The sequence below is a fragment of the Benincasa hispida genome, chromosome 4 (genome assembly GCF_027475165.1).
Source record: "Benincasa hispida cultivar pf3 chromosome 4, pf3_genome.v1.1, whole genome shotgun sequence".
Lineage (NCBI taxonomy): Eukaryota > Viridiplantae > Streptophyta > Magnoliopsida > Cucurbitales > Cucurbitaceae > Benincasa > Benincasa hispida.
In genome coordinates this window covers 49,731,882-49,756,241 of record NC_143481.1, presented here as the reverse complement: position 1 = coordinate 49,756,241, position 24,360 = coordinate 49,731,882, and the positions used below count along the sequence as shown (strand labels likewise).

The following is a 24,360-nucleotide window of genomic DNA, read 5'->3' as shown; positions in this document are numbered from 1 at the left end:
ACTCCTTAGACAAGTGAATTCCATGCCTGAAAGGTAAAGATCCTTTCTTGGAATTTTGCATTTTATACCTAGACAACATCTTGTCTATATAAGTGTTGGATTTTATGTCCTAAAACTCGTAGTTTGTAAATTAATAAACATATTCTATTTTTTATATATATATATAAAGTTGTTATTGAAATTGTAATCTTGAATTCAATAAACTAAGGTCCTGAGGCTATTTAATATAGTTTAAATTTTATGTAGTAACATAAATGTGGATCAAGTTCAAATATATAGCCAAAATGGTCTATAGTATATGAATAAGGTTGGGCGCCTTATTCTGGGGACACTATGAATGCGGCCCACTTTGTAGTTAGTACAAACGATGTGATCCTGAATCGTTCATATAGAGATATGTGAGTGGGGGCATCCTATGCAATGTGTTTGCATAAGATTGAACCATGAAATAGTCACTTTTTATGTTCTAAATTTCGTTTTATGTATAAAACTGACTATTTCGTTAATTGATGATCTAGGTAACTTAATCTTAATCCTGAGCTAACTATGAGCTCCTGTTCACTCGGAATTATCCTTAGATCTACAAAGGTGGGGGCAGCTCATCATCGCTGACCCAATAAGCCTCCCATTTCAGGAGTAAGATCGGGTGGATAGCTGGAAATATAGGGTGCAAGACGGAATTCACTCCTACCCGTTATAGGGATAGTAGATAGGTTGTTCCCTTTAGTACTGAATCCAGGTCTTGAACAAGGGGCCCCACCCTCTCCTTGGCTCGAGAGGGATTCAGTTTATAGGTTGGATCTTCAACCAATTGTTTATTAGAGGATCAATGGAACTTAAGGAACAAGATGTAGTCTTGGGGGTAAAATGGTTTTTATGACCCAGCCGAGATTACGAACAACCTGTGAAGGATTAGCTTACTGATCAAGGTTATATCAAATGGACAGAAATATATCTACAGTGAGGGGAGTGCAACTACGGGACTTTAGTGGAATGACCCGTTAGTTAACAAATGTTGATTAATTAGGTTAAAGAGTTTTATCGGTTAATCTTGGATTGTCGGAGCCCATGATCTGTAGGTCCATTAGGTTCCCCTACTAGCTCATATGGAATAAACTTAGAACATTATGATAGAATAATTCGAATTGTTCGAATTAGATGAAGAGAGAGAAACCGACAAGTATATGTGATATAGTGGTCGGGTTTTTCAGTTTAGAGATACAACTTTAATATTTAGATATTATTTAAATATCAAGAATATGAATACGTTCATATTCGGAAGCTCGAAAATAATGGAAATGGTCAAAGATATAAAAAGTCAAATAGTTGAATTTTTACTTTGAAAAGTCAAACTTTGACAGACCTTATATTCAAATGTGATTTGAATTTCAAGAAAATGAATGTGGATTCATGCTCGGGAGGTCAAAATTAGTCAAATGAAAAAAATCATAAAAAGTCAAAATGTTGACTTTTTGGTCAAAGTTTGACTTTGACCAAATGACTATTTTGCCCTTTGACTAAAGTTAGTGGGAAAATCCAAACTTTTGTTAGATAATTTCACTAACAAAATAGTGGGCTAGGTGTTGGCTTATAGTGGAGACATTAAGCCCACTAAGATAGTGGATTATAGGTGTTGGGTTTTTATGGATTTGGTTCATGCAATTGTTGCATGGTTTTTTCTATAAAATGGGCTTTCATTTTGAATGAAAAATGTTTTGCCAATTTTGCCAAATTGTTTTCTAAAATTGGGCTGAAAAAAGGAAAACCCAAAAACCTACCCAATGTCTATTTCTTATTTTCCATCTATTTTCTCTCTCTCGGTTTTCTTCATCCACTGGGTTCTACAACCCGGTTCTGAGTCCAGAGGATAGTAGTTCAACTCTAGTGGTGATCCGTTCATGTTCGGGTCGAGATTCAGCGAGGAATAGCAGTTTTCGGGAGCTACAAAGGTAATTTTAATTACTGTTTTTCCTTTAATTGCGTGCATCTTTTCCTTTAAATTAAAAGCAATTAGAGTGTAATTAGGTCCTTATTCCGCTACGTATATCTCGAGTTCCATCAATAAGATGCTTCAGATAATGCCAACGTTTTGTTCTTGCAATTCTGAACTATTTGGATTCCAAGAACATGTTGTGTTTCTCCCAAATCTTTCATTTGGAATTGTGAAGCCAGCCATCTCTTAACGTCAGCTAGATATTCTACCTCATTCCCAATTATTAGAATATCATCAACATACAACACAAGAAAAGTGACAATTTTGTTGACGATTTCCTTGTAGACACAGGGTTCGTCAACATTTTGTTCAAAGCCATCAGATTTGATCGCAACGTCAAATCTCATATTCCAGGATCTAGAAGCTTGTTTTAATCCATAAATGGATCGATTAAGCTTGCAAACTTTTTGCTCTTGACCCTACTGTATAAACCTTTCTGGTTGAGACATATAGATACTCTCTTCAAGATAGCCTTCAGAAAAGCTGTCTTGACATTCATTTGCCATATTTCATAATCATAAAATGTGGCTATGGATAAGAGTATTCTAATAGATTTCATCATGGCAACTGGAGAGAAGGTTTCTTCAAAATCTAACCCCTCTCTTTAGGTAAACCCTTTTGCCACTAGCCTAGCTTTATAGGTTTATACCTTACCAGCTTGTTCTCGTTTTCTTTTGTAGATCCATTTGCAGCCGATGGGTTTTACCCCTTTCGGTTGATCTACAAGATCCCAGACAAAATTGAAATATATAGATTCCATTTCAAGGTCCATGGCTTTAATCCATTGGTCTTTGTCCACATCATTCATTGCTTGATTAAAAGACAATGGATCCTCTAAACCATCATCTGGTATGAGGACTTGAGTTTCAGTTAAACCCATGTACCGGTCAGGCTATTGCACAACCCTCCCACTACAACGAGGAATTCTCAACTCTTGAGAAGGATGTGAAGTATCAGTTTCATTAACAACTCTTGTTGACAGACCTGCTATATCAACAACTCTTGTTGAAGGACTTGCTCGATCAACAACTCTTGTTGATACATTTGTCGTTTCTCTGGACATTTCTTATATTACTACCTTACATTGAGGTTGATGATTTTTTATATAATCTTGCTCCAGGAAGGTTGCATTTGTCAATACAAACACTTTATCTTCCTGAGGATCATAAAAGAAACCACCTTTTATTTCTTTTTGGTAGCCTACAAATAGACATACTTTTGAACGGTGTTCCAGCTTTTTAGAATTTTGCACCAAAACATGTGTTGGACAACCCCAAATCTTGAAGTGACGTAAATTTCTTTTACATCCCATCCAGAGCTCATAAGGCATTTCAGAAACACTTTTCGAGGGAGCTATGTTCAAAATATACACAGCAGTCTCAATTGTGTGTCCCCAAAAAGAATTTGGTAACTGATTGTACCTCATCATGGAATGAACCATGTCCAACAAGGTTCTGTTTCTCCCCTCTGCCACACTGTTTTGCTGAGGTGTGCCAGGGGCTGTGAGTTGAGACTGAGTTCCATGTTCTATCAAATAGTTCTGGAATTCTATGTCCAAATACTCTCCACCTCGATCCGATCGAAGTGTTTTAATCTTTTTACCTAATTGGTTTTCAACCTCAGCCTTATACTCTTTGGACTTTTCAAAAGTTTCAAACTTTTGGCACATTAGGTAAATATGCCCATACCTTGAATAGTCATCTATAAAACTAATGAAATATGCATACTCCCCTCTTGCTCTAACATTTAGAGGCCAACAAAGGTCTAAGTGAATCAGCTCTAGGGGTTCTTTGGCTCTAAGACCTTTTCCAAAAAAAATATTTTTTTGTCATTTTACCCTCAAGACAAGGCACACATGGTGGTAATGAACTGTCTTCCAACTTAATTAGATGACCGTTCTTAACCAATCTCTCAATCCTGTTGAGATTTATGTGACCCAGTCTTAAGTACCAAAGATAGGCATTTGGAGAAATCTTCCTCTTCTTATGAGCCCCAGCAGTTTTAAACACCTCTATGTTCAAAACATCTTTGACCTCAATTGGTTTTAACATATACAAGTTATTTCCAAATTTTGCAGAGCAAATCTGTTTATTTCTCATTTTGATGAACACTTCACCATTTTTTAAACAAACTTTATAATTTTGTTCTAGCAAACAGGAGACAGAAATTAGATTCCTTTTCATAGAAGGAATATAATATATATTTTTCAAATAAATGTACTTATCACCTATAAATAACTTCATATCTCCCACTGCTTTGGCTGAAACAATCTCCCCGGTTCCTACCTTACAGATTGTTTCACCTTCTGTCAACTGTCTCCAGGAACTTGTTTCCTGTGAGATAGTACATACATGATTAGCGACACCTGAATCAATTATCCAGATTTTATCATTTTTCACTAAACATGCTTCGATAACAAGTAAATCATATTTATCTTGTTGTTCGAATTCAACATTCTCATCTACATAATTCATAATTTCAGATGAGTTGGGAGATAGAGGAATCCTCTATTAAAACTCTATTGGTGTAATCAACCACTAGTAATTTGTTTGTTGATTTGATTTTACTGTTATGTATACATCGGAAGTGAGTATACTAGAAGAATTGACATGCTGATAAAATTCAAATGAATTCTAATTAGAAAATTATAACTAAATTAAAAGTCAAGTTTTAGCAAAAGGTAATAATGTACCCATAACCATTATTTATTTGCAACATATTTTAATGAGTCAGAATATGCGCTATCGTGGGGTGATGCGTTATTTTATGAGGTGAAATTATGGAATGAAATGCGGTGATGGAAATGCGTTGAGCAACAAGTTCTCTTAGCAGAATCCAAGTATAAATTCCACAGAGTTTCCTGGTAAGTCCAGGGTCAATCTCAGGGACTAGGGAAAACGGTATGTTATGGTAATTTTCAAGAATACTTTGCAGTAACCAAGAAATCGAATAGTTTTTTTGGATGAAAGAGATGAAGAACTCTCAAGCTTTCTTCTCACGCATTCGTCTGGATCACAACGATCCGCCCGAAGGTTAAAACTTGGACGATCTAAAATTATGCTCAGTGGCTTCTATTTATAGAGCTTGATCGCCGAAAGCATTAATGGACCTGCTCTAATTTTGACATTCGCAGCGTGATGGTTCTTTTCTGAATCTCTACCTCTAACGGAGTGGTAGGTGAAATGTCAACATCATTTTTCATTATTCCCGAGATATGCGTTCATGTTGCATTTCACCAACCTTGTGTTAATCCCTCTATTTTGGTTATCGTCATGTAGCCACAATCTCCTTCCGATGACTGCATTCGCTCGATGATCGCAACTTCTCAGCGATGACCGCATTCGCTTGGCGACCGCAACTTCTATGCAATGGACGCATGCGGTTGATGGCAACAACATCCATACGTCGAACGTATGCATTCGTCTTTGCGATGGAGAAATTCTCCGCATGCGATCGTCTATGCGATAGCCCGGCTTCCGCATATGCACCCGCATCCTGCGTTAACTACAAAGATAGGCAATTGAACGCATAATAATGCATAATAGTGGGTTAGCTGAGATTCTTAATGTCGATGGACGCAAACTCATTTTCTCATGAATTCCTAACATAATCGCCGCATATTTTGCTTAACATTCCTCATAATTCTAAACAAAAGGTCTATGAATGCATGTCATCACACCCCCAAACTTCGAATCATGCTTGTCCTCAAGCATGCGTGTAAAAACCAAACCCTAATTACTTCAAGTAGGAGTAAGTAATATGATGTCTTCTAATGAGCTAAATGAAGCCATGCCTTAGGAAGGGTAAAAGAAGGAAGCAAGAAGAAATAGGCTCTTGGGTAGCTAAGTGTAAAAGTAGGAAAACCCGGCTAGGCTAAGGAAGGTCATGCTTGATGATGGAATGCATAATAAGCATATGAATGAGACCATGCCATCTAATAAGGTGTAGTGCTGAAGTAATATTGTGAGTGAAGTTAGAAAAAGGAGTTTTGCTAAATCCTAGCCTTCATCACCAATAGTGTGCCAGGTGGCACAAGGTGGGTTCATGCTGGATTTTGGCGGTAATACAAGCAAGAAGGTCGAATTCATTCGGTCAGTTTGGACAAAATACTTAGGCTATTTGTGTAATTCTAGTGCCATTTGAAAGCTCTATGTGTCTATTTTCTGTGGCTGGGTACTAGAAGGAAAACTTGCCAGAATATGGCCGGAGGCGCAAAATAAATATGAAGGGTTCGTTTCTCAGGTGAATCTAGGCCATCAGTGAAGAATTAAAGCTCCAGGACGAATTACGAACAACTTTGTACAATGGAACTTTTTAAGATGAGGCCTGGAAATCGAGTTATATAATTTTGAAGTTTGAACTGGAAATTATTGAACAAGCAGGCAGCTGCTTGAATTGGGGCCAACGATGAAGTTTTGAATCTCTAAATTAAACGACGAGGAATTTTGAGCTTAAATTTTAAGGTAATGTTGGTAACTCAATTCTAAACATGTTTGTAGAAGGAAGTTTCTTCAAAAGAGGTCTGGATTTTGAGTTATGAATTTTTAAATTGTAATAGAGAATCTATGCATAAGCAGACAACTGCTTGGGAGGAACAAACAAATAGCTCACCATGGAGATTATAGAGAGATTTTGCGATGAGGATCTCGCTAATGAAGGAAATCTCGCTAATTTTGTGATGAGGATCTCGCTCTAGAAGGGAATCTCGCTAGAAATTGGGCTGAGTATTGCTAGTATCGCTGGTAAGGTAGGTATCACTGGTATCGTTGGTAAGGGAGTATTGCTAGGAAAAGCTTGATCTCCCTCATGAGGAGAATCTCGCTTATGAGGAGAATCTCGCTAGTAAAGTTGTCTTTGAAGATGAAAGTTGCATTAGTAAATGAACTATTTGAGGTATTTTGCTAAGAATTCTAAGTAGTTTAACTGGGAATTATGTTCTTTTAGGCCAAGAAGAGCTAGGAAAGGCATATAACCCGTTAAGAGGCCAACGAGCTGTTAGTGACCATGTGATGATTTACTTTTTTAATGATTTAGAAACTAAGAATTCTTGAAGATATTTCCCATGCTAATTGTTTAAATGAATTACCAAGCAACATATTTATGAAACTGTTTCTCATGTAAAGTAAAGCATGTTTTCCATGGAATTGACATGATTTAGATATATTATCTTATCCATATACTTTTAGTATGTTTAAGTAACTCCATTTTTAAGTAACTCTAACCATGGTCGTAACGCTTTCCTCCACTTCGATTGCTTCTTCAAAAAGATATTTTCTAAGTTTAGGTTCGGCAAGCCTTCACTCAAAAAAATTTTATTCATTCACCGCAACTTTGTGTTTAGCTTTTGAGAATACGTTCATTCAAAAAAAATCAAAATTTTACGATTACTTATTAGAATGCGGTGTTGAACCTGGTTACGCTCTTCGTTTTGGCTTGCCCCCACGTGTGTCATGCGGGAATCCAACTTCGGTTGCATTCCATATTCAACTCAACTCATGTCTTGCTTGATTTGGCTTGTGCTCGATAGAGGAGTTGCGCTATACGTTGATCCTAGCGACTTACTTTCGTTTTGGCTTGCCCCCACGTGTGTCATGCGGACATCCAACTACGAGTAAGTTCCTTTCAAAACTTAACTCTTATCAACATGGGTTTCCCCATTGCGTTGACAGTGGAGTTGTTATTCTCAAAATTCTTTTCTTTTTTTTTTTTTTTAAGATGATCACAATGTAATGAACGCAATTCTCCAGGATCGCTGCCACCTCCAAATTTAGAGGTTGGCAACGCTCTCGCCGCAAAGCTAAAAACAAACTTAACAGGAATGTGATAACAAATGTTTGAGTAAGGGTTTGAACAAAATAAAACTTAAGACTTCCAAATTTTGAAGAAGCTATTAAAAGTAAGGTGTTGCGATGCTTAGTTAGCGGTTGCGGTAAATTATACGTACCATCATAGATGCATCGCAAAGGAACGCAATCGGAAAAGGAGAATTTCAAAAGGATAATGCATAAAAGATAACAATAAAGAACCTTAAGTAGAATAACGCATTCGACCACGCTTTAGAATTCAGGCGATCGAAGCCATGCGTTGAAGGATGGGGAGGATTCTTCCATTGTAACTGCGCACCAAGGAGAATTATTGTCGCACCTACAAGGAGAAAATACACCACAACCAAGGAAGCAGCCGCATATCCAAAATAACAATAAAAAATAAACGAAACTAAGAAAAGCAAGGTAAAGATAGAGTAGAAGACATCCCTGGAGAAATTGAAGTGTTGTCACCGCAAGGAGTCTTCCATGCAGAAGATTGCTCTCAACTGCTTAGGTCAAGGGGCTTGCCCTAACCTTTGGAACTTCTGGCAATTGGTGGGCGCATGCAGCCGTCATGCGCTTAGAACTACCTTCAGCTCATGTGACCGATTGCCCTTCTACCTTGAGGTCAATACTGGCTTTCGGCGCATCGCCTACACTTAATATTGTTTGCAACTTGGTCGCACAAGCTACAGTACTCCCAAGATAAAAAGGTTGCCTGAAGAGACACAAAACTTAACAAACAATTAGCTGCCAAGTCCCTGGCAACGACACCAAAAACTTGGTGATGTGAAATTAAACGTTAAAAACTTGATGGCTAAAATTATGGTGAACGCAATATGCGATGCATGTCTTAAGGTATGCGTTTACTCTCATGCATCGGTGGTCATGTGTTGGAATGAAAAATATGTGTTGATCTCATATGCAATGACCATGTGTTCCTATCATAAGTTTTCTTGCACTCACGCCAAGTATAACGCAAACGTAAGTTTCTCGGGTGATCCGAGGTCGAACTCAAGGACTTGTAGCTAAATGTATACGATGATGTGTTTGTGACAGATGAATAAAAGAATGATGGGGGGTATAAGCTATAAACTACTCCTACTCCTAACTAACAGACAAAGCAGTGGGAATATGAATGAGAGATAGAGACACGGCAACTGTTGACATGTAGTAAAATGCGTGGAAAATAGATAAAATGTGAGGATGTCTTCATCGCAACCCTAAGCTTGACCGCAAGGGCAACCTCAACCAATGCAAACTAATGCGATCATGCCATACATGCCCACCACAAATGCACGTGATTTGTAATAGAAAACGAAACTTATTCCAAAGTCTCCATTCTTGTCTATGTGATCTTAATCTAGCTCTCCCGAGCCTCGATTCTAACCTAGCTCTCTCAAGTCTTAGGTTCTTTCTTTAGACTCTCTCCCGAGTAGCTCTAAAGGTGTGTTGACGCATGCATAAGACAAGGTAACCGCAAAAGCTTGGTTGACATAAGATTATTCCTATTCCTAGTGAGCACTTGCTTACATTGCTTAATGCGATCAACCACTTACCATCCCGGGCAGTTAGTTGCTGTTGATTTTACTCATAGACAAGCATTGTGTCTGCCTATAGACAGGCGTTGCTACAGCTTCACACTAAGCAAATAAGGTTTTCTCACAACACTCATGCAATATACAACTCCCGGTGGTTTGCTACATGCTTCATATTCCTATGTCGCATGACAAAGTATGCGATACTCTAGAAATCTTACTCAATGATGCGATGAAAGTTAAGGATGCTAAGTAAAGGAAGATGGAGATGGAATCGAAGGAAATATAGAAATGCATTGATCACAAAATGTATTAATTCCTTGAGCCAAAATGTAATACAATACATTATAAGAAAATAAGAGAAAATGAAAGGACCAGTTGGAAGCAAATCATACAGCTCTTCTCTTTGCATGTTGATCTGCAATATAATGAAGAGATTGGAGTGAAAATCGGGCATGCAATCTACAGAATTTTGAGAGAAAATTCGGTTTGAAGAATGGTTCTTCAACAAGGTTGTTGCAGTGAGCTTTTCTCCTTCATCCCTTGATTCAAGCTTGTTTTGAGTCCCACAACTCAATCTAGAGCACCAAGAGAATAGTGGGGAAGATCTTGAGGTGGTCTACAACAAGATATGGAAAAGATTGCAGCTGGAGAAGAAGCTTTGAAGAAGTTCTACAAGAGGTATGTCTTGAAACCCATTTTTCTACAGAAGCATGCTTTATATTATGCCAAAATTAGTGAATTTGAATGCTTAGATGATCCTTGTGCTTCCGCTGCTGTTGATACAATCCTACAAATATGATTTGTATAGAAAAAGAACTATGATTTATATGTTTCATATGATGAAATATTAAAATATGGGTTATAAATATAATATGATAAGTTGGTTATCATATTTATTTATAATAAATTAATTATATGATAATTAATTCTTTTTCTCTAATAATCGATTTAAGCGAGAGGTTAATGGAAGTTTTATGGTAACCATGAGATAAAAGGAAAATTATTTTCCAAAATTAATGTGTTGATTGATTTGGAAAAACTCACGGAAAAAGACTATCGAGCGCTGCGTTGGACGCATTGGACACTGATCGAGGGATACTTGAAGAATGGTTCTTCAAAGGTATGCATCCTCTATCCCTTGTATCATCTTATAGCATGCTGTAATTTCTGATTATGCATAATCTATTCATTTCCATTTAAGATTGTAATTGTTGTGTTCAATCTAAATGGAATTTGAAACGATCCATTTCCGCTACTCATGTTGATCTCTATTTGTGATTTCCTTCAATTGGTATCAAAGCCAGGTTATTATGATATTCCAAATTCTATTTCTGTATTAAACTTCTTTTACAGTCGTGGTGGGTTTTTAAGTTTGTTCTGTAATGCATTTAAGAGTTAAATGTGTTTGTGGATGTGTGGATGTTTATGGGATGATTGTCTATGTTTAAAGCTTTCTTTAAGTTTACAAATATTTTTAAGGGCTCCTGTGTTTTTGGGCATAATTACAAGCAATCGAGTCTGTATTCATAGTGTTTGAAGTTTTTTTGAGTCGTTCGTGATGAAGTTTCAAAGCATCGAGATGTGGTTCTCACCGAGGAAGAAGACCAAAGGTTGATCGTATCATGTAGCCCAAGCTAAACAATTGTTAAGATTTAGCTAAACGATCGTATAGAAAAGTTCTTTCTGATCGTGTAATATTTACTAAATGATCGTATATCTAATGCTAAACGATGAGGTAAAGAGTTTACTCTATTGTGCAGCATTGGTTGCTCGATCGCACTGACGCTTAGGGTAAGCAATCGCATAGAGTTTTGATACTCGTCATTTAAAAGGAAAACACACTAAATGATCGTGTAGTTCAGCATGCTTCATCGTATAGTCATTGACTACACGATCACCTATTATACGATACCTTACGCTTGCTCAGTGATCATTTAAATGATTATGCTTCACCACAAAAGAAAGTCCTTCAGCAGCAACTCGTAACTCTCCAAAGGAAGGGAAGGGGAATTGCCTCTATACGCGAGTTACAGGGTATTCTCAATGTACGATAGGTCAATCCAAATGCGAAAATAGCTGTTTTTTAGTGCTCCACCCCGGTGAACTTATGCGGTTCCGACGTACCTAGAGGCCAGAGAATCTACGAGGAATCTATAACATCAAATCGTGAATCAAAAAGCGTGCCGAGAATTCTCAACTCGAGCTTTTAGATCCAGCCCTAAAATGCCCATTTTCAACGAGTTCCGAAGAGTTGTGCAGTTAAGGTTGTTGTACACTAACGAAATCAAAAAAGAATGAAAAAAACGATGTTTCCAACTTCTGGTCTTTGACATCAAAAAGGTTGTAATAACGAAAGAGACATCTGAGAGTTTCGTTTCTTCTTCTTCACCCGGTGTTAGATTAGTGTCTTCAATTGTCGTCTACTTGATCGTTTAATGCATGCGTTGCACGATGTATGCTACACAATTGGGTGGCCTTCATGCTTCATCGTATAGTCAAAGGTACACAATTGTTGCTAAATGATCGTTTATGCTTATACAGCGTTGCTAAACGATAACAAGGATTTGTTACACGATCAAGGAGACGCGATCTTCGCCCGGACGATTCAAGACCCAGTTTTCCTGTTTGAACCGGTCGACTCATTACTTTTTGTAATAGTTAGCTTTATTTTTTTAGGATTTGAGACTAATTATCCCGGTTCATCAAATTTTACTTAATTTACATGAGATGTATGTTTGTTTATATGCCATAGTGTATGACATATTGATTTAAAACCCACCTTAGGTTATGCATTTTATTCATGCATCATATATTATAAGTGTTATAATATAGTAATTGGCATGATGCAATTACAAGAAAGCATGCTCATGCATCATATAATATAAGAGTTATATTTATGCATGCATTAAGCATATTCATGCATCATCTTTATATTATAAGTGTTATAGTATAAGGGTGTATGAGAGCATGTATGCTTGGTTTATTGCTTTGTTATATAAGTGTTATATACCAGTAGTAATGAACGAACAATGCATGGAGCATGACACTTGCCTTGTATGTGTTGCTTTGCATTGTGGTTGATTTTAGTTGTTTCCTGTTATAAGTGTTATAATGGAAATTAGAACTAAAATCAATAAGAAAGAGTTGCATGCGAACTTAAGTGAACTCATGTTTTAAAAGGGTATTAAAATTTGATTAAGATAGACCTAAGTTCCTGGTTCTAATGAGATTAGATACCTAAGTTTAATCTATTAAATTGGTTTAATAGGATTAAATTGATTTCCATAAAAGATTAAATTTGTACTAAATCTACCTATAAAACGGCCTTTTGTCTTAGGTGGGTTTGGGCCAAGCTGGGTATTTAAGCTAACAGAAATGGAACACCCCTACCTAGGAACCTACCTGGAAAGGTGAATTAGATAGATTTATTGCAAGCATGCAACAGTTGATCAAAGACTTCGTTAAAGAGTTTAATGAATGATGATCAAAAGTTGTTAAACTTTCTGAAGTAAGAGTTACTTTTGGGCAAACCTAAAAAGTCACTTAGTCAAAATCCTTATCCGTGTTTTTTCTAAGTAAACTAAACCCTAGGTTATAAAATACTCAGTGGGAGGAAAAGATATATATGATATGTCAATTCCACTCATGTTTCTCCCTTAATGTTCACACCGTGAGATTCATGCTTGGCCTCATGGTGCCCTGGGAGCATCCCCCTTCGGATGGTGTTTGCATGAGTCAATATCAAGATGGATGGAAAGAGTATTTATAGTGCGTGGGTGAAGGATGTGTGTCAACATGTCTTGTGGTCTCCTTCATTGGTTTGCACCATGAGATCTTCTTGCACGGCCTCGTAGCGCCCTGGGAGTGTCCCCCTTCGGATGGTTTGTGCGGTTAGTCAATATCATGTTGAACTCCAGAAATGGATAGGGTCGCTTTAGTTTTTGCCCCAATCGGATTTTTTCCCTTCGGATTGGCTGCTTGGGGCGAAACTCTAGGATCTAAAATGAAGGCTGACACTTACGGGAAATTGTTAAGCAAGTTAATGATTTCTTGATCAAATCAATGATAGCTAGTCGTTATAGGAACAAGAGTTGTTCTGGTATGACTGGTTGAGAATGTCTCAATTCAGAGGATGGATAAATTGACTACCCTTTGGTGGCTTTTGTCCTAAACGACTAAAGCATCATTGCAAAACTAGATGTCACACGGGGTTCATTTAGATTTTGCTAAACTAGTTTGTTTTTTGTTTTAAAGCATATTTGCTAAAATCTAATGTAGATCAATGTGTTTGCTTTTTCAACAACATGTATAATTTTCCATTAGTTGCCTCTTTTACTTTGACCGATTACATACATTGGAAAGAGTCTCTTAAAACATATTTTGTGGTAAACGACCTTAAGTTTGTCATGGTTGAGGACTGTCCTCAAGTCCCGACCCTTGATGCACCGCGAAATGTTCGTAATGCATATGAGGTGTGGATGAAGGCTAATTCGTTGGCCCGACTTCACATTTTGGCTAGCATACTTGATGCATTGGCCAAAAGGGTTGAGAACATGGTCATTGCACATGAGATCATGGACTTGTTGCAAGAATTGTTTGAACATTAGTTCTCACTTTTTGAGCAAAAAGGGATGGATGACAAAGAAATTAGTAGTGTCAGTTCCCAAAACAATCTCCAGTCTTTCTTAAATGTCAAGGGACTAAAAGAGAAAGCAATTGTTGCCGACTCTGGAAAAGTTCATCGATGAGAATTGTTCTCTGAAATGGAACTTGGAGCTTATTTCGATTCTGATACTGATCCCACTACTCTCCAGAAGAGGAAAAAGTCTAAAGATAGTAAATGTGATTTATTTGTCTTGGAGTCATGTATGGTAGAGAATGATGATTCTGCCTAGATACTTGATTCAGATGCTACTAATCACATAAGTTTTTCCTACCAAGGATTTAGTTCTTGGAAAACGTTGGAAGAAGGAGAGTTGACTCTTCGAGTCAGTATTGGTGAGATTGTTTCAGCTGTTGCTGTAGGTAGACTAAAGTTCTTTTTGGACAAGAAACTTTATATGTTACTGGATAATGTTTTTGTAGTTCCTCATATGGAGAGGAACTTAATTTTAGTTTCTTGTCTGATTGAACAAGGCTATACCGTCTCCTTTTCTGAGAGTAAAGTGTTTATTTTCAAGAATGGTATGGAGATTGGTTTTGGTTCAATGGAAAATAACTTATATGTACTAAGGTCGTTAGTCATAAAAGCCTTGCTTAACACTGAAATTTTCAGAACAGCGACAACTGCAACAAAAAAAAAAACCAAAGGTTTCTCCTAAGGAAAACGCCCATCTTTGGCATCTAAGGTTATGTCATATCAACCTCAATAGGATTGAGAAGCTGGATAAATGTAGACTTCTAAAAGGTTTAGAAGAAAACTCATTGTCGGTATGTGAATCATGCCTTGAAGGCAAGATGACCAAACGACCTTTTATTGGAAAAGGTTATAGAGCCAAGGAAACCTTGGAGCTTATATATTCAGACCTCTGTGATTCGATGAGTGTTAGAGCTCGAGGTGGGTATGAATATTTCATCTCTTTCATAGATGATTATTCAAGATATGGGTATTTATACCTAATGCAACATAAGTCTGACCCTCTTGAAAAGTTCAAGCAGTATAAGACTGAAGTTGAAATCTTGTTAGGTAAAAAGATAAAAACACTACGATCTAATCATAGTGGAGAGTATATGGACCTCGAGTTCTAGAACTATATGATAGAACATGGAATTACTTCCCAACTCTTGGCCTCAAGTACACCTCAGTAGAATGGTATATCAGAAAGGAGAAACAGAACCCTGTTAGACATGGTTCGGTCTATAATGAGTTATGCTCATGTTCAAGACTCATTTTGGGGATTTGTAGTGGAGACTCCATGTTATATTTTGAACAATATTCCCTCAAAGAGTGTTTCTAAAACACCTTTCAAGCTATGGAGAGGCCTAAAGTTAGTTTACGCCACTTCAGGATTTGGGGATGTCCGACCCACGTGCTAGTGGCTAACCCTAAAAAGTTGGAACCGTGTTCGAAAGTGCTCCTCTTTGTAGGCTAACCCAAGGAAACGAGGGTTGGATACTTCTATGATCCGAGTGAGAATAAGGTGTTTGTGTAGATAAATGCTATCTTCTTGGAAGGAGATCACATCAGGGATCATAAACCACGAAGCAAGCTTGTTTTACATGAGATTTCTAGTGAGACTACTAAGAGTTCAATAAGAGTTGTTGAACAGACTGATAGATCAACAAGAGTTGTTGATGTCGGTTCATCTCATCAACCATTTCAAGAGTTTAGACTGCCTCGATGTAGTGAGAGGGTTACAAACACACCAGAACGCTACATGGGTTTGACTAAAGCCTAAAACATCATGTCTGATTATGGCGTTGAGGATCCATTGTCTTATAAACAAGCAATAGAGGATGTTAACAAAGATGAGTGGATTAAAGCCAAAAATCAGGAAATGGAGTCTATGTACTTCAATTCTATATAAGAACTTGTGGATCAGCCTGATGGGGTAAAATCTATAGGGTGTAAGTGGATCTACAAGAGAAAACGAGGTGCAGATAGAAAAGGTGCATACCTTTAAGGCTAGACTCATGGTAAAAGAGTTATACCCAGGTTGAGGGAGTGGACTATAAGGAAACTTTCTCACCTGTTGTCCTGTTGAAGTCTATCAGGATTCTCCTGTCCATGGCCACATTTTATGATTATGAGATATGGAAAATGGACGTCAAGATTACCTTTCTGAATGGCAATCTTGAGAAGACCATCTACATGGCTCAACCAGAGGGGTTCATTGTTTCAGATCAAGAGTAAAAAGTTTGCAAGCTTAATAGGTCCATTTATGGGCTAAAACAAGCATTTCGATCGTGGAACATTAGAATTTATAGTGTGATCAAATTGTTTAGCTTTTATCATAATGTTGATGAGCCTTGTGTATACAAGAAAATCATCAACAGCTCAGTTTCCTAGTGTTGTATGTGGATGATATCCTACTTATTGGGAATGATGTAGTTTTTTTAACTGACATTAAGAAGTGGCTAGCCGCCCAATTCCAAATGAAAGATTTGGGGGAGGCATAGTTTGTTCTAGGGATCAAGATCATTCGAGATCATAGGAACAAAATGTTGGCCTTGTCTCAGGCATCGTACATTGACAAGTTGTTGATCAGGTACTCGATGCATAATTCCAATAAGGGTTTATTACCCTTCAGGCATGAAAGGTTTTGTCTAAGGAACAGTATACTAAGATACTTCAAGAGGTTGAGGGAAATGATGGAAGGTTTCCGCCACTTTGTATATTCAAGTTTTGTGAAATGAACATTGAAAACACTTGGCATTCGATTGCTCCTGCTTCGGAGAATTCAAATCCCTTCATGTGTGCCTATGGACCTCCAGATACGTGTTAGAACGAATTAAATTATTCGCTAGATGGCCATCCATGTTTTCATGATTCCACATTTTCATGTTCTCATGTTTCTTTGATGGATCACAATATGATTGTCCCACCAGCATGCATGCATTTGCAGATATGTATGCATAGCCTGACCCAGGTAGTGGGGTTATTTACTGAGTATTTTATACTCATTCTTTATTACATTATATTTTTCAGGTAAGGACACATCGGCGAATGACAAGTGACCGTGTCGTTGGGACAGACAGATGTTTCCACTCATGTTTCCATATTTTCATGTTTTAAATTTCAATTTTGTTGTTTGGCTTCAGAACTTTTTAGTTATTGCACTGTTAGATGTTTTAGATAAAATTTCCAGTGTTGTTTTATAACTTTAAGGGTACCTCTATCAAATATTTTCAGTTATTTAGATTTAATACAAGTTATTTATTTTATAAAATCCATTTGGATTTAGTCAATTCATAAAAGGATCGTTTTGAGATGTATGCATGCATGTAGTAACGGCCTAGTACTAGTCTTACGGAACCAAGTTGTTACAATTTAATTAATATTTAATTAATAAATATATTATTAAATTTGATTTATTTAATAAATTTATTTATTAACTGTTATTAATAAAAAGAAAAGAAAATAACTCCCGTGCAAAGCAGAGGAATGGTAACTCCCCTCACGTTGTTTTTCCTAAATGGAGAATTCTCTCTATTTTTAAGAAGGTAATTACATTTATTTAGAGAGCTCTCTTAGAATAATTTTGACTCACCTTCTCTCTCAAAAAATCTCTCTGCAAAAAGCCAAACAGAGAAAAGTTCTCTATGTTTTCTCCCTACACTTTCACAAAGGATCCCACAATCCCCCTTGTTCTTTGAGAATAGTGGAGAAGACCATATTGGTGGTATCTAAATAAAATTGGTCCATGTTGCTGTATTTTCAAGGTTGGGTGAAGTTTTGTAGAAGAGTTATCCAAAAGGTATTTCAATTTGTACTCTTATCCTTCGTATTAAACTTGCTTAAACCTATGTTGATTTTTTATTCTGTGTAAAATTCTTGTAACAAAATTGGGCAAAAGCGATCACATGCTTCCACAAAAGGAATTCATTTCCTTCACGCTGGAGATGATTGTCGAAGTTAACCACTGAAGGGAATCATTGGAGCAAGTCGTTGAAGGTGGTCATCGCCAAAATTATTTTAGTTAGGTGGTCTTCATAGAAGTTGACCGCCAAATGATCATTGAAGTTGGCCAGTTGGTTGCATAGGTGGTCATTTGAGGTGATAGTTAGAGTTGGTCGTCGGATATAATCATCGGAGGTGGTTATAGCTAAACTTTGGTGTTGGAGGTGGCCTTCATTTGAGTTAGTTGTTGCATACTGATCATCGAAGTTGGCCACTACAGTACTGATCACCAGAGTTAGTCACTGGAGGTAATCGTTGGAGTTTGTTAGTAATGGGTGGAGTTATTGGAAACATTGGATTGAGGGACAGTTTATTCTTTTAACCATTCGACTGTAAATAGTTTTGTTCTAGAAAAATGGGGTTAAAATGACCTTTCTCCCCATTCTTTTAACACATGCCCTAGACATTGAGCGAGCTATTATAGCCCCCTCAACCCTCTCAAAGTTGAATCCCCAAATTCCCCCAAAAATTTTAAGAAATTAGAGAGCAAACTAAGGAAATAAAGACTTGAAATATTAGTCAACTTTATCTACAAACCAAAAGCTCAAAGCCTGATCCAAGCCAAACCTAGATTTAAGAGAAATTGCAAAGAATGTCTAAAACGGTAGGTTGATTTTGAAAAAAGTATATTTTTAATTTTAAATGGTCTAAAGATTGGTTAGGTGGAGCCAGTAAAGACGGTGTATTTTACATATGTACCATCTGCATACTCTATATATCTTCTCCTATTTTTATAGGATCGTGATCCCTATTTCTTTTCTCATTTATTTTAGTGATTTTGAATATAATATAATTGAATCAAAATTTTATGGTTTATTATTATTATATAAATATTTTAGATTCCTTTTGCCAATATTGTAGGGATTTTGGTTAGATAGTTTATGTCAACATTTGTTAATCTTCAGTTTCACCATTTGATGGATATGTGCCAATCATTCAAGTGACTATGAGAGATCGAGGATCTGCAACAACAAAAAAAACCAGAGAGAAATTCAAGAGAAATTCACTACTGACCAATCATAATTCAATGTTTAAAGATTGAGCTTTGGGATCAAAGTTTCTTAAGTTAAAATTTTTATTCGTCAAAAATAAACTTTAACTTCTTTTTAACTTTTCTCTTCATGAATTTTCAATAGAAAATTTTTCGTATAATAAAATCCTAAAAATATTAGAGTACTTTAGTGGGAGGATATTAGTATATGTGATATATCAAATTTCAGCTCTCACGTCCCTAAGAATTCACATCGTAAGCTCCATGCGCGACTTCATGTCGCCTTGGGCACAGCCTTCCTTTGGAAAGTGTTTGCATTGGTCAATAACAAGGTGAATGGGGAAAGTGTTCATAGTAAGTGGGAGAGGGATGCATGTCAACGTATCCTATGGTCTCCTCCATTAGTTACACCGTGAGATACTTATGATTTTCATACGTGTCGTCCTGGAGCGACTATCCCTTCGGAGGGCCTAATCATAGGTGTTTGAACAATGAACTCTAGCAATGGATAGGGTTTCATAGGTTAATCTTCAACAGTTTTCTTTCCCTTTGGTAGCCTGTTGAAGCGTACCTCTGGGATCTAAAAATGGCAGGGTCACACTTACAGGATGAATTAAGTTAGTTAATGAATCCTTGATCGAAACAACGGTAGCTAAAAACTATAGGAATAAGAGTTATTCTGGTGATAGTGATTGGCTAAGATTATCTCAATTCAAGGGAAGAGTAGCTGATCACCCTTCGGTGGTTGTTGCTTTAAACCTCTAAAGTATTGTTGCAAAAACGAAAATCAATAGTTTAATTAGGGTTCTATGATTACATATGTTTTTGCTAAATTTGTTGGATAATTAAGTAATGGGTTATGACAAATATAACCAAAACGGTCAACTGAGTTGTATATTTCAGCATGTCTTCCACAATCATATCTTTGCTTAAAAATGAGAAATTAACCAGTGAAAATTATGTGACGTGAAAATCTAACCTGAATACGATTCTAGTTATTGATGATCTGTGATTTATCTAACCAGAGGAATGTCATCCAATCCCTGCTCGAAATGCATCCCAATCGTTGAAGGATGCTTATGACCATTGGATAAAAGCCAATGATAAGGCCCAAAACTACATCTTGGCAAGTCTGTCTAACATTCTTACCAAGAAGCATGAGGCCATGATGTCTGTACTTCAGATCATGGAGTCCCTCCAAGAGATGTTTGAACAACCATCCATTCAGATTCGACACGAGGCTCTCAAGTACATTTACAATGTGCGCATAAAGAATACCAATCAGTGAGAGAACATGTTCTCAACCTGATGGTCCAGTTCCATGTCACTGGAATGAACAGTTCAGTCATCGACAAGCAGGGTCAGGTGTCCTTTATTTTAGAATCTCTTCTAAAGAGTGTTCTTCAATACTGCAATAATGTGGTTATGAACAAACTACAGTACAATCTGACTACCCTTTTAAATGAGTTACAGACTGTTCAGTCCCTTATGAAAGGTAAGGTACTAGTAAAAAGAGAGGCAAATGTTACCCATTCCAAAAAGTTTCATAAGGGTTCATCCTCTAGAACTAAGTCTATTCCTTCGAGCCTTGGTTCTAAGAAGATCAAGAAAAAGAAATGAGAGAAAGGGAAGGCTCGCACTGCTGGAAAAGGCAAGGGCAAATGCTTCCACTGTAATGTGGACGATCACTGGAAAAGCAATTGCCCCAAGTACCTTGCTGAGAAGAAGAAAAAGAAGGAAGGTAAATATGATTTACTAGTCCTAGAAACCTGTTAAGTGGAAAATGACCCATAATGCCAGGATACTTGATTCATGAGCCACTAATCATGTTTGTTCTTCTTTACGGGGAATTATTTCTTCCAGGAGCTTGAAGAGGTGAAATGATGTTCACGGTTGGAATGAAAGACGTCATTACAGCTCATGCAGTGGGAGCAACTAAGTTATGTTTTGAAAGTAGATTTCTTTTTCTAGAAAACTTATACATTGTTCCCAAAATAAAGAGGATCCTTGTTTCTATTTCCCTTTTAACTGAAGAATCATACTCTGTTTCATTATGAAAAATGGTGTGACTATTTGCTTAGCTAAATTAGAAGACAACTTATACGTGTTAAGACTAACTGAATCAAAAGCACTTTTAAATCATGAGATGTTTAAAACTGCAAATACTCAAACAAAAATGCGAAGAATTTCTCCAAGTAACAATGATACGTATCTTTGGCATTTGAGATTAGGCCACATAAATCTTGATAGGATCGGGAGATTGATAAAGAATGGACTTCTAAGAAAATTAGAAGATGATTCATTACCTCCATGTGAATTATGTCTCGAAGGAAAAATGGCTAAAAGATCTTTTAATGGAAAATGTTATAGAGCCAAAAAAAAAAAACCCTTAGAACTCAGGCATTCGAATCTTTGTGGTCCAATGAATGTAAAGGCTAGAGGAGGGTATGAATACTTCATCTCTTTCATAGATGATTATTCTAGGTATGGTTACTTATACCTAATGGAATATAAGTTTGAAGCCTTTGAAAAGTTCAAAAAGTATAAGGCTAAAGTTGAAATCCTATTAGGTAAAACAATTACAACACTTCGATCTGATCGGGGTAGAGAGTACAAGCATTTAAAATTCCATGACTATATAATAAAACATGAAATTCAATCCCAACTCTTAACACCTAGTACACCTCAGCAGAACGGTGTATCAAAAAGGAGAAATAGAATTTTATTAGATATGGTTCATTCTATGATGACCTATACTCTATTGCCTAACTCGATTTGGGGCTATGTAGTAAATACTATAGTTCACATCTTAAACAATGTCCCCGAATAGTGTTTCTAAAACACCTTTCGAGTTATGTAGGGGGCGTAAACCGAGTTTACATTACTTCAGAATTTAGGTTGTCATGCACATGTGTTAGTGACAAATCCTAAGAAGTTGGAACCTCGTTCAAGATTACGCCAATTTATTGGTTACCCTAAGAAGGCAAGAGGTGGTCTGTTTTATCATCCTCAAGAAAATAAAGTGTTTGTATTGACAAACAATATATTTTTAGAGGAATACCACATGAGAAATCATAAACCACGAAGCAAAATAGTATTAAATGAAGCTATTAAAGAATCAATAAGGGTTGTTGATGCAGCTAGTCTTTCATCAAGAATTAATGAAGAAGCCAGCACTTCAGTTCAGTCTCGTCCTTCTCAATCGTTTAGAGTGTCTGGATGCAGTGGGAGGATTGTGATACAACTTGACCGTTACTTGGGTTTAATTGAAACTCAGGTTGTCATACCAGGTAATGGTGTTAAGGATCCACAAACAATGAATGACATAGACAAGGACTAAAAGGTCAAAGCCAAGGACTTGAAAATGAAGTCTATGTACTCCAATTCAGTATGGTATCTTGTAGATCCACCTGAAAGGATAAAACCCATAGGGTGCAAATGGATCTATAAAAGAAAGAGAGATATAATTGGAAAGGTACAGACCTTCAAAGCTAGACTTGTAACAAAGGGTTATACCCAGAGGAAAGGGGTTGACTATGAGGAAACTTTTTCCCCTGTTGCTATGCTTAAGTCCATAAGAACTCTCTTATCCAAAGCCACATATTATGACTATGAGATATGGCAAATGGATGTCAAGACTGCTTTTCTGAATGGAAATCTTGAAGAGAATATCTTTATGTCTCAACCCGAGAGGGTTCATAGCCCGAGATCAAGAGCAAAAAGTTCGCAAGCTAAATTGATCCATTTACGGGTTGAAACAGGCATCCAGATCTTGAAACATTATGTTGGGTTTTATGTCTTAAAACTCACAGTTTGTAAAAGTTAAATATATTCTATTATCAATACAAGATGTTATTCAATATTTCTTCAATAAAGGTATTGAATTTATTAATTGCATTCATAGAGTCTAAATCTAATAAACTAAGATCCATGGCTATTACATGAATACTTGAACTTTATGTAGAGACATAAAGATGAATCAAGTTCGAGTAAATAGCCAAAATAGTCTATAGTACATGATTAAGATTGGGTACCTTATTCTGGTAACACTATCGAATGCGGCCTACTCTGTAGCTGTTACAAGTTGTTGTAAAGATACTACAAACGAAGAGATCCAGATTCGTTCATATATTGACATGAGGAGTGGGGGTGTCCTATGCAATGAGTTTGTATAAGATTGGACCAAGAAATAAGTCATTCTGACTTTTTAATGTTGTTTACTATTTGAGATTGACTATTTCGCTTAGATAACCTAGGTAACTCGATCTTAATACTGAGCTAACAATGAACTCCTATCTGTTCGAGATTATCCTTAGATTTGCATGAGTGAGGGTTGGCTCAACAGCACCAGTTCAATAAGCCTCCCATTTCAAAGGTAAGACCAAGTAGATAGTTGGGGACATATGGTGCAAGATGGAATTCACGCCTACCCAATTTAGGGATAGGAGAAAGGTTGTTCTCTTAAGTACTGGATCCAAGTTTTAAAAAAGGGGTCCCACCCTCTCACTGACTCGAGAGGGATCCGGTTTAGTGGTTGGATTATCAACCAATTGTTCATTAGAGGATCAATTGGAACTTAAGGAACAAGACATAATATCGAGGGTAAAACAGCACATTAACCCAATCGGTATTACGAATAACCTGTGAAGGGATGATTTACTAGTTATGGTTAAATCATGTGAACACAAATATATCTACAGTGAAGAGAGTACAACTATCAAGCTATAGTGGTGTGACTTGATAGTTAACGAATACTGATTAATTTGGTCTAAAAAGTTTAACCAATTAATCTTAAACGGTAGAGTTCATAATCTGTAGGTCCATAAGGTCCCTCTACTAGCTCGTAAAACATGAACACCTTGAATTATTAAATTAAGTGAATTTAGAATAATATCAATTTGAATTATTCAAATTGAATTTTAATTTGAAAAATGTTCAAAATGAAATTAAGGTTTTCGAGTTTGAATTAGTTCAAAATCAAATTAGGGTTTGCATAATTCTATTTGATATAATTAATGTTTAATTTGTTGAAATTACACGAAATTGGAGAGTGTATAATATTTAAATGTTGATTAAATATTAATTACATAAATAGGATTCATTTTTAAAATTAGGTATGTGATTAATTTAATATTTGATATTTAATTTAATTTAATTTAATTAATTAATTTTGTTTAATTAATTAAAAATCAAATTAATTTTCAATTTTAAATTCAATTTAAGAAAATGGATTTTTTAATTTAGGTTTAATTAATTATGAATTAATTAAATCAAGTTTTAAATTAATTATGAATTGATTAATTAGAAAAAAAAAATTGGAAATTTGGAAGAGGTGGGTTTTTCCCATTTTTCTTCTTAAGCATGATGTGTAATTCATGCATAATCACACAGATCCCACTTCAAATGTG

General features: G+C 36.4%; 1 long non-coding RNA gene across 1 annotated transcript; it reads left to right on the top strand.

Annotated features, from left to right (window-relative positions):
• Window positions 1–312: 312 nt before the first annotated feature.
• Window positions 313–17,249, top strand: LOC150036778 (uncharacterized). Its single transcript, XR_016528978.1, has 2 exons — window positions 313–10,461; window positions 16,990–17,249. It is a non-coding gene; the product is annotated as an uncharacterized LOC150036778 (long non-coding RNA).
• Window positions 17,250–24,360: the final 7,111 nt, after the last annotated feature.